The sequence below is a fragment of the Semicossyphus pulcher genome, unplaced genomic scaffold (genome assembly GCF_022749685.1).
Source record: "Semicossyphus pulcher isolate SPU_LCO1_2020_fin unplaced genomic scaffold, fSemPul1.0.p SCAF_8, whole genome shotgun sequence".
NCBI lineage: Eukaryota > Metazoa > Chordata > Actinopteri > Labriformes > Labridae > Semicossyphus > Semicossyphus pulcher.
This window is the reverse complement of record NW_027211759.1, coordinates 11,578,215-11,589,969: the sequence shown is the minus strand read 5'-3', so window position 1 is coordinate 11,589,969 and position 11,755 is coordinate 11,578,215.

Here is an 11,755-nt window from a genome sequence, read left to right as displayed (position 1 = left end):
CTTTAGCCTTTTGTACCAGTGAAAAAGTAAGTCAGAGTAACATTAGCTAAGTGTTAAATCTCACTACTTTGATGTTTAAAATATCTACGTCCTATCTTATCAACATTTCCACCCAACTAAATTCCTACTTTATGATCACTCATTTTCCAGTGCCACACACATATTTTTCCACACACATCATCATCATTGCTAATATTAGCATTACTGGTATGACTAAGATGCTACAAATATGATTGGGAACCAGCTGATGCTTTGTAATATAAATTCTTTTTTAATTGAGGAAGTAAAACTCAAAACACGTCATCTATTGGTTTTCATAATGCTGTAAGTTTGTCACCAGAGTTATTAATCAGTCATTGTTAAAGCAAACAGACCAGGCTCAAAGAAGGGAGATGATCCTGAGACATAAGAGTTGAGAGTAAAGAAAACTCAGCAATTGATTTTTATTAAATATGCTCATACTTTCTGAGAAAAAGACTGATATCTCCTGTGGAGAATTATATAACATGAAAAGCCCATTATTCACAGAGCCCTGAAATGTCTGCAGTCACTGATTATCTCTCACGATGGATCTTTAGCTTGGAAGAGATACCAGTGTAAACTTTACACTGCCAAAAGTCGAAACACATTTTGCATTTCACTTAGAGATTACACAAATCAGCGCTGCCGACCTGCACACTAAGCAAATGAAGTGCAGTTTGATTGCACATTAACCTCAAGTATTAACCCACAGTTCATGCAGTTTGGAGCCTCTGGTTTGACTATAAGACTACAAATATACCCATGCAGATATATCACTGGAGCACAATCAATGTGTGGTAACAGGAACACGAGGAAGTGCTGGAGCCTTTTTGGGTTTGATACAAACGTCTCTTTGTCGTTTGTGTGATTCTTGAAGGATTTGATTGTTTTTTCTGTTCAGGAAAGAAGACAACAGACAAGTTATTACGTCAGGTATCTTTAGTCAGGTATCTTTAACAATATTTATGAGACAAACAAACGTACAAACAAATCATGTGTTTGTTACAGAAAGTTACAGGAATCTTACTATAAAGTGTTATTTCCCTTACACACCTCTCGCTGACCTTTCCCTTCTGCACTGAAGCAGTCGGTGTTTCATCATCTCCTCCTTTCAGTGTTACAACTTCTGCGTTGTGTTCATCTGTAGCTGCAGAAAACTCCACTTTTTCACTGTAAGGAAGGGACAAAAACAAGGACAGATTCAAAGTAATACATAATTATTAATCAAATTATTTTGGTCCTAAATGCATTTTACTAAAACAACTGACCTTTGCTTTGAAAGGATTGGTAATATTTAGTTTATTTGTGTTCCCATGATGATGACTTTAACACACTTTATCAATGGATATTATGAGTAAATAACACTGATGATTTGCAGTAAATAAGATCCACGCTGGGTATATCAGGAATACCTGAACTTATAGTCTGAAGAGAGGCTCAGGCCTAATCTGTAGTCTCTCCTGCTTCTGGAGATTTGATTTTCAAGGTCCCTCACGGAGCAGCTGTGACCACTGAATATGAAGCCCACAAACAGCAGCTTCCCTCGGATGTACATCTGCAACATTAACGAGGACCATATATTACATTATGCACTTCTCACATTGATATTTAAATTTAATAGTCTATGTATTTCTATTGGGACTACAGGGAAGTGGTTCGACTATCTTTTCGTAACAGAAGTCATGCTGTTTACGTCATGCTGTTATTTTTAGATTTCACAATAGAGGGACTTACATTTTGTTTATGCAGCATCCTGTCACTCATAACCGCTGATCTTTCAGTTTCCAAAAATGAATCTTTGGCCTTAAAATATCTACGTGCAAACACTGCTCCGTGTCACTGTGATTCCAGTCATTTCTGTTTTATTTATAGGCTGACAGATTTTCATTTTACAGCAAAAATCAGTGACTTTAAGCTAAATATTAGAGCTCCCTTTTGTAATTAAGAAGCATTATCTCTCACTGCTTGTCAGCCTACTTTACTTTTATAATAAATGTCTTTTTGGAAAGGACAGCACCTTGCTATAGTCTTGCGCACCCCATCCCCCTGCATGCTTTCCCTTTTTCAGCTTCAGCTGAGCACTGCTGCTGCCACCCAGTGGGTGCCATTAAGCCTGCACTGACCAGAGCCTGCAGCCCTTGAGCCGTGACGTGCCTGCAGTGAGTTTACTGACCAGGACCATGCCAGGAGTAGCGTTGTGTCGCAGCTGCAGCAGGATGTTCTCCTCTCCGCAGCTGGGCTTTAATGTTGACATCTCATACCTCAGCAGGCGAAATGAATCCATCTGGCACTAGATTGTAAGAAGAACCTGTTACTCGGTTTCCAGACATAAATACAGCACAATAACCTTCTGACTGCCTTTCACCGACCTTTGATTTTGAAGTCTATTTAAAGATGAAAAAAAGTGAATCAGTATCAAAAATAATTTCAGCACATTTAGTGTAAATCACCATATTCACAGGGGGGGCATTTTACTCTGATGTAAGGCTCTTATGCTGGTATAACCTTGTACTGCTGTGTTTAAACCTTTAAGTTGTATAAATGAAGGGTATCAATCTTTATCACTTAAACGCCTCCTGATAACTGAGTGGCTAAAAAGATAATTGATAATAAAAAATAGGAGCGTCCTCCGTGTTTCATTACCCATTAGACAACAGCTAGCATGCTAGCATTCAAGCATTTCCTCAATAACAATGCGCAAGCTAGGAGGCAAATTCTTGTATAACAGTACGTTAGGTAAGTATTTATATTTTTCTTAGTGTATTGTGTAACATTAACAATCGTTTATATAAGCTTTCAGCCACTTTCTAGCTAAAGCTAATATTAGCTTGGAGGTGGCTGAATGCTAACATTAGCTGTTGTGAATTACTTAATGTAATATCAACATAATATATGACCAAATTTCCCTCCTTGTTTTTTGACTGATCACCCAAAAATGACACAATAATGACATCATCATTCGATATGAGTCACAGGCTGAAACACAGAAGTTTGTCATTATAACAGCATCTAAGCTTCCCACCCTGACACTGACGTCAGAGGAAAATGGCCAGTGTGGGAATATGTTCAATTGCTGATTATGCAAAGTAATTTTTACTACAGTGCAATAAAGGAAGTGATGCACACACTGTTAATCTGAGACTGTAATGACGTTTGTCTGGGTGAACAAACAGGAAAGGCCAGGTTACCAAAACAAAAAAAATGGTTGTTTTCCATTACCATGTTTGCATGTAAGACAACATTCACACCTGAGTACACGGCGAGGTTCTGTGCTTGTTCCTCTGCCTGTAAAGCTGCTCTATCACATCCTGCTCAGGCTCCTCATGTGTGTTGACGGGTTGGTGTGGCAGAGTCACACAAACCACCAGGATCTGTTGACTCTGCGGAGGCTGGCCCTGAACGAAGGCATCGTACTCCAGGTCCGTCAGCACTGGCATCAGTGTAGCGCTGCAGCAGCAGCGCCTGCGTCCCCCCTCCCCCCGCAGGGCAGCTCTCAGCAGAGCTGGGCACACTGTGAGGGGGCTGGGGGGGATGATGAAGGATGGTGGGGCTGGATGGCTGGGGTCAGCAGAGGACTGCAAATCTGGACTGTTGGGAATAATCAGTGACCTGGAAGGGTGGGGGTGATAGTGAGGCCGTCATATTAAATATACTGTTTCTCTAAAACTGCAGTTAATGTCAATTCCATTCAAAAAACATTTGTTTCAGATTGTATTGGCCTTTCCTGTCAGTGAAACTGTCTTACACAGATAGAACCTCTTTAAATTCACAGCATTAACTTTAACATTAAACTCGAGTGACATAGGGCTCCTCCTTTGGTCCCATATTTGGTGTCCTGGATTTATAAGGGTCAGAACAGTGAAACTATCCTTTATCAGGTGTGACATAATGCAACATGTACCTGTGTGAAGTCTAGCAGAGCCCAGGCTCTTGAAACTGATCAATAAACAGTGTGTTTCCATCGCTATTACAAAATCAATCACCGGCTTCTGTTTAAGGACATACTGACATACAGACAGATGGGTCGATGGATGGACAGAAGAGCACTTATTTTCTTGTTCATATACATTTACTGTTAATACGTACTTAATAAGTATGGGTCATACTTAGAGAAATATTGAATTCCTTACATCCAACATTCACTTGAACCTTCCTGAAGGCAAGTTTGTGCTTTATTTAAGAAAAACAAACTTGCGATAACTTTGCCATCCGGAGGCAGCAGAGAAAAGCTGTAACCACTAAAATTATCATCAAATATTGTAAAGTTGTTAGCAATCAGTTGGTTATGAACTCATCCAGCAGTTACAAACAACAGCTACATTTTCATTACCCTTTTTTGGCTCTGTTTTTGGTCTGCACCGACTCCTGAGGGAAAAATCTGATTAGCTGCTAAATGCTGCGTTCTGTTTACCATGTGCTCACTGAGTCTGTCTGTTGTTTGGTGCCGAGCAGGGAATGTGCATTGAGTTTAAGAGCCTCTTTGCTGAATATGATGCTATGAGAGTTGTATGATGAGCAGATTTAATTTGACATGTAAAATGTTTGGACTGGGCCACAGGACTCCAGTCAAACATTCGGGCTCTCTGTGTCGCTGTAAAGTGAGCACCTTGGCAGCTTGACGCAGGTGTCCGCAAGTCTTTCTGCTGGTGCTGACAGATGTCTGTGTAGCTCCTGTAACTCATTCCTGCCATCCTCAGGCTGGACTAGTTTAGCATCTGCCTGCTTAGGTGGGTTCAGAGAGGGCAGAGCAGCTGACTGTACCTCCCTCCTCGGCCTGGTCCTCAGCAGGGCATCTGGCATCCGCTCCACGCCAGGACACTTGATCCCTGAAGGAGAGGAGGAGGTCACTCAGGGATGCACACAGACACCGAGTGACACGGGTGACTGTGAACAAGATCCTGATGGAACTATTCAATAATGTTGAGTTTGCAAGATGTGGAGATACTGTAACATTTTGCTTCATTGGGTCAGATTGGCTCAACTTTTGTTTCCACTTTTAAAACGTATAATGTACAGTACATCCCTCCCACTGGTTACAGTTCACAGCTACGTACCAATGGCTACACGATAATAATGCAGCCAGTCATCCAGGGTGGTGCGTGCTCTCTGCTGAAGCCTCTTCAGCTCCCTGCCAACATGCCCTCCTCTTCTCCACCATGCTGACTGCTGCTGCAGCTCCTCCACCTCTCTGACCATCTGGAGGAACACACAGACCCATGCCAAACATTATTACCTGCATGGTGGATTATATGACAAAATAAGGCATTTAGTGAGCCACTACTTTCATCATCAGCTGCAGTAAAAATGGTTTGTTTTTTAAACTACTTTATAAGTTTTGTGGCTGCAGTTTGATGAGTAAGCCAATATCCTATGTGAATTCCAATAAGCTAAATGAATCGTATAATAAAATATAATTTATACTATATGCAATAATTCATCTTTGCACTACTTCTGCAATTTTGTACTGCAGATTTTCAAGACATTTAAAGTAATAATCTTGAAGATTTTCATTTAAATAAATGTCTATTGAATGACGTAACACAGTGGTGATTTATTCTATGGCCCACTGATGAAAGCCTCTGCATTTGCACAATTAGGGACTTTAAGCAGTGACGGCTGAGAGACGGCTACAGCGCCAGTCAAACATTCCAAGGGGTTGCCGAAATCTAATGTCACTAAGTAATGACTTGATCTGGCAATAGATGACATGTGTTTAACAAAACAGTCAAATTAGCAGGTATCTTTAACAAATATACTTATAATTCATGCAACAGCTAAAGGTAGATTCGAATATAAACGAAATGACAGTGTCAAATACGATAAAGAATGTATAATTACTGCTTACACTATGACGCTGTACTGACTACGGCAAACCAGTCCTTCTCCCGTAGTAGACAGCAGGGCTACAACAACAGGAAGTGTAACTGTCGCTACTTAAAGTCCCTATTATGGACTGAGTGTCTGTAGCAACTTTCACGGGGAAAAAAATCACAAACAGCGCCCAGTTAGTGACGCGTTTTCCATCAGCCAGCAGTGGTTGGTCTGCCAGAGAGGGTAGGCGGAGCTAAGCGGCAGCTTCTCTGGTCTCTGCAAGTGTCGTGAGTAAACAGTAATCTACTATGGCTGAACAAACAAAGAATAGAGCGATGACTACAGATACAACTTCCAAAATAAGTGAAAATCTAAAGAAAGAGAAACAAATTCGACGCTCAGATGAAGGCAAACAGTCTAAAAAGGAAAGCGACCGTCAGCGAGGAAAATCAAGAGTTACAACCAGAGCCAACCGTGGACGTCACAAATGCCACACTGTCTGGATATCTGGGAAGTGTGCTCCAGCAATTACCGTTTAACGCCATAGGTGGCGCCAAAGAGAACGAAACTGAAATCTTCGAGATTACAACTTTAACTAATATTTGTATTTGATACTATTCTTGCATTTTAATTTACTTATAGTTTTCATCAGCAAATTGATTATCTACAATTTGTTATATATCACTGAAATATATTTTTAATGATAACTGAAGCATTTACTAGTTGGACATCTCACTAAGAATATATCTTGTCACAATGCAAAAAACATGGTGACTGAACAACAAACTTGTCACATAATAACATGGTACTGGTACATTTTGGTTTGTTTCTGGACTAGCAGCAGCTTCATACTTATAGAAGCTCCTCAAAAGTTTTTTTTTCTATTTCTTTTGATATTCACATTTTGAACATTTCCCTTCATGTCCTCACTGAGGCCTCATCATAGGGTTAAAAAAGAAAAAAGTCTTACAGGTGTTAGCCTCATGCCCGTCTCGCTCTCCAGGACCACAGCAATGGATTCTGTCCTCCTCCCTTCCACAAGGTCTTGAGCAAAATCAGAGGTAAACTTTCCTTCGGTCTGCAAACATGGCTGTCAATGCAGAGAGGTAGACACATCAGATTATAACTGTTTATCATAAATCTAACTTTATTTGACATCTGGTTGTTTATCTGTATCTCACCATTTTCTTTGATTGGTTAATGTGAGACAGGGCAGAAAGAGGAAGTTGAACACGTTCGCTGTCACACCTGAAGCAGAGCATGGCAGAGGTACCACTGAGCAGCCTCACAGAGATCAGATCTGACACCTGCAACAGAAAAAAACACATATACAAGTTTCCTTGTAATGGAAACAATCCTAAAAATAAACAATAAAAAAAGGATCGTGAGCACTCATGAATTGTTGTGAATTCATCCACGGCTAACTACTCTGCACGACAACTCTGCAGACCTCTTATAAAACCTCCCTCAGTCCTGTCAGAGACATTTAGTGTTGGTTTATCAGTAGGTCATGCATCATACCTCACATGCCCTCGATTGTTTCCCCTAAAGGTGGCGTCTCCCTTATGCACATCTTACAGTTATCTTACATGACAGGCTGACTACGGATTCTTCTTCCCTCTGACTCGCCTTGTCACTGGATATTTCTTGTCTGGAGATTACCTCTGGCCTGTTTTACATGCAACATGTTGCTGAGCTGACGACTAGTAGTTTAGACACTGACACACTATCAAATGTATTGCACAAAGAAAGTGGGCCCGTTTTGTGAATATGTCAGAGAAATAGTAGAAAGAGTAGTCATTGTCTGCACCTTTATAACCGTCTTCTCCCTCAGTGTGCGGTATTCCTTCCAGCTCCACTGCTTTGTTACATTTCCATGACGGTCATATGTGAATCCTCCATCCTGGTCCCACACAGCTGTAACGGCAGAGCTGGAAAGTACAGAAAAGAAAGAATACATTTTACACATCATTAAAGCTATCACTAAATTATAGAGAGCTCCTTTAAAAGCATTCAGCATTTTGAAGCTCTTCAAGCCCCAAAACACGTTATCCTTCATTTCCCGGACTTTTGTCATAATTCTCCAGAGCCACAGAAAGACATCGCACCCATTTAAGTTATTGAGACTTCATACCTTGTAAGCACTCAACTCACCTCTGAGGATGCGTAACCGTGCCGTGCCCAGACGCTGTGATGGTTGCCAGAATAAGGGGACAGTCGCTGTCACTGAACACGTTGGTGTAGAAGCCTCCACAGGGCAGACCTGAGTGGCTGTGACATACTGCAATACAACCTGACGGGTAGCTGAAGGGACAGGATCAGAGGTCAAAGGGTGAGCTGCAGAGACACATTTCACATATGAATTAGAGTAGTGATGAATAAACATGACGAGAGAAGGTTACTATATGAAGGAGGAGCCGTCGTTGATCCTGTAGTGAAGCTTCTGCCGAGCCGGATCCTGCTGCTTCACTTCTGGTACCTGAGGCATCCCATCGACCAGAGTGGCGGGTTGGGCCTTTTTCCTCCCTCTCCTGTCCTTCATTTCTGCTTTCCCATCACCATAGTGGCGCAGTATTAAGGGCAGGTTATGGTCCTGTTCAGCTGTTTGCAGTTTTCTATGTAAAGATGAAGGAAAATTTTAGGTTTAGACAGCTTATCACACAAGCTATTAAACTGGAGTGTGCATTTTGAAGTGCTGCATGCAGTCTTCAGCCATGCTAGCAGCAAATGCTTGCATGCTGAGGTTTAGCATGAAGGCTTTAATGTGCACCATGTTAATCATCTTAGTTTAGTGTGTTAGCATGCTTACTTTTGCTAATAAGTCCTACATCATAGACTGTATAAAAGAGGGGGACATAGCCTCAAGGGATTAATATTGAAGCCACTGAGGAAGTGACTTGAACTTGCCTTCTTTTTTTTTTTTTCGCCTTTTATGCCTTTATTGAGAGCGAGGACAGTGGACAGTGTTAGAAACAGGGGAAGAGAGAGTGGGGACGACACGCGGCAAAGGGCAGAGGGCAGGAATCGAACCCGGGGCCGAGGACTGCAACGTCCGTACATGGCTGCCGATTTAACCACTGAGCTAAACAGGTGCCAAACTTGTCTTGTTTCTAATGGCTAGCAGTGGGCGACTCCCATGGTTGCATTAAAAAGTCTGATTCTATACACGTCTATAAGAAAATTACCCTAATTTCAAAGTTGAAATCTGTGTGTGCCTATGATATACCTAGTTGTTATATAAAGTATCCTTTAACTTAAATCTATATCTATGGGTTTATTTAATTATATCCAATGAAATAATGTATACGTTTTTTTTGTTTGTTTGTTTGCTTGTTTTTTGTTAAGTTTTTTAACGTATCATCATTATTTATTTACTACCCTTGTTTGTTTATGTTTTGTATAGTTATTTATGTATTTTCTCTTTTCTCTGTTATCCTATCTTTTTGATATGTTAAATAATTCCCAAAAATGCTAATAAAAAAAAAAATAATAATAATAATTTCAAAGTTATTTATTAAGTTAGTCAACATTTTCCTAATGAGTTAATAGTCTAAATTGCAAGTCTACAGCGTGATGTTTTTGTGTACATTATGGTCCCAATTAGAAGAAAATAAGCCAGGGAATGTTTTGAGATGGAGCTACCGTGTGATTGACAAGTCTCTACCATGCAATCTTTCAATCGGGATAAAGGTGTAGAGAGTGGGGACGAAATGCAGCAATGCGTATCCTTCATAGCTCCGCCCTCTCTTCGAAATATGGAGATGATACAGTGATTACTCCCAATTCTTATAAACAGTCTAGTCCCCAAATGCAAAGTTATTTAGTCAAAAGGCATTGAAATTTGTGAAGTTTTAAATCGAAAGAGGCACTGTATAAAAAGTTGCAGAATTACTAAAGGTTATTCCAGTTCACCCAGAATAGAAACATGAATGTGTTTATCAAGTTTCATGGCAATCCACCCAACACTTGACATTTCAATAACAAACTCAAATGGCATCAAAGTCAGGAGGATTTGTTGGTGAACTATGAATCTGTGCAAGAATCCATCATGTAAATGTAGAGATGTGTCACTGGAACATGTAGCGAAAACTTTGACCAGCTGGTGGCACTATATGAAAAGTCAGGGATTCACCCTCTGGGCACCCTGAATGTCTGTATCAAATTCTAAGCAGCTCCATCAAACAGCTGTTGAGATTTTTCAGTCTGGCTCAAAGAGCTTGACCGACCAATAGACAGTCATTGCTGTCCCTCGACTAAACTGCTTATCAGATAAGACACTTTGCAATGTAACCCCTCATTTGACACACATTAGCTGAAGGTTAAAAGCAGCAGCAAATGTTAACAACCCACTCAGGATCTCTTGCTGCCCGGAGTCGCTCCACCACCCACTGACACAAACTGATCCGCTGAGGCTCATCACAGGAGGGCTGCTTTGGCTGGATGGTCCAACCTGGACACAAATCACATCCAGCTGAGGCAGTGGGGAAACAGTGGGGAGGCAGTCAGCTGCAGACACGGCAGCCATCATGAACACAACGCTTCAGCATCATGTCTTACCTGGATATTCACTGCTGTTGGAAGGGAAGCAGAACCTGAAGGTCGTGGAGTTGTGAGCTGTTGGAGAATATGGGACAATGTCAGTGTATCACCTGAAGTATTACTGTACATTATTGAAACTGTACGGACAATACTGGCTTAATAATGTCACCCAAAAGCTCTGTAACTGATCTGACAGGCAGCACATCTGTCCCCAGATACTAGCTACCTTTTTCAAGCCTGCATCCAAAGCTGTACTCAAGTTTGGTCTTTAAAGGTCATGAGAATTTTTTGATGGGTTTTTCTTTTCATTGCTCCTAATTTTATTGTCTCTGTGGCATACAGTTAAAAATGGTTGAATGTAAAATCGACCAGACCGTTCTGTCTATCCTGCCTTTTACTCATTTTACATATTTGCATCAAAACATCACTAGCACTTTTAAAGAGGCCTATTTTTTGCTATATATAAAGCCTATATGAAAAGTTAATAAATCAATTAATAATACTAAAATCCTACTTTTGGGCTGCCATGTTGTCGGCGGAGTTATATCCCCTTATAGCATAACCTACATTATTTATGTAAATACAAATATATCAAACAACTGATTAACATTTCCAACTTGATAAATACTGTTGTGGAGAAGCTCCTTATTAAGGACTTACTAATGTTTACAGCTGCAGACCTGAAGACTTCTAAACTGAGAACACGGCCTATATTAATGGCTCACTCACTGTATGCTAACTAAATTTTACAATATAACTTTGCAGCATTCAGTTTAAATAAATATCTTAAGAGGTCGCTGTGATAAAATACTCATGTCAAGTTGATGAAACTAGCTTAATTCCAATTATTTGATTTAGTAACACAAAATTAGCGGAACAGACAGTTGAAAAAAATGCCTAATCCTTTTATACATTGCTTCTGAAGTTGCTAGTCGGGCTGTAAACAATGACAACACATGTCAATTTGGCCGGAAGTCAATTATCGCTAACCAATGGCTAGACCGGAAGCTGGATAGTGCTAAATAACATCACGATAGCCGAAGGGAACAGAGATAGATGTGAAACTGTCACACAATTTTGAATTAGCATTATTAATTTTGATTGTTTAAGGTATTTAACTTTTCCTCTGGTTATCTTATCTTCCTGCTGGAAATGGGCTGTGACCAAAAGATTAATGTACCTCTCTTGGGATGCTGTTTGCACTTTTTCATCCGTGGATTTACGCTAACTCGTGGTTTCCTCATAGAGACACCAAGACCTCCCACAACAGAGTAGTCTCTTTCTCCTGCCTCACTCTTGTCATTAGCGGACAACTGACGGGATCGAACCTCATCCAGCTCTGGGGAACCTTTGAGCTCTCCTTGGCTTTCAGTCTGCTCCGGAC